Below are 583 nucleotides of genomic sequence, written 5' to 3'. Positions count from 1 at the left end.
TTGCCTGTGTCGGCTTGGACTCAGACTGGAGCCAGGACCAGCTCAAGGCCAGGACAAGGTAAGACGAAGCACCATCATCACAGGACAGCCACCTACCTGACAGCATCAACACAGACAACTCTGGAAAGCTCTTGAAAACTTCCCCCTTCCCGTTGAAGAATTTTCCACCTGCTGCCCTCATCCTCCCACCACAGGAAAGGATTCTTCACTTTTTGCTGGGCCAGGACCCTCTAAGATCCCTGCAGGGCACGGAGAGTCAGGAGGGCAGGAGCTAAGGGGGCAGCTGCACCTCCCTGAAGGGTCTCTCCTGGGGTGGGGGGTTCTAGAGCTCAGGCTGACCCTGGACCCACTGCCTACCAAAGCCACCAGAAGGAGTCCAGAGGGCAGGTGGTGCTGGGGGCATGACAACCTCAACGTGTTCCTACAAGCACAGGGCACACCTGGCCTGCACCATCTGGGAGAGGCAAGTAACACTCGGCCTGCCTGAAGCTTCTCTAACAGCCTGAAGGCAACAGGGGTCTGGTTCCTGAAGGGACAAGAGGGGCCTCCTCCAGAGGACAATGTCCTCCCCTGGCCTTGGAGG

The sequence above is a fragment of the Mirounga leonina genome, unplaced genomic scaffold (genome assembly GCF_011800145.1).
Source record: "Mirounga leonina isolate KUSES-001 unplaced genomic scaffold, KU_Mleo_1.0 Mir_493, whole genome shotgun sequence".
Lineage (NCBI taxonomy): Eukaryota > Metazoa > Chordata > Mammalia > Carnivora > Phocidae > Mirounga > Mirounga leonina.
Note: the sequence above shows the minus strand (reverse complement) of the source record.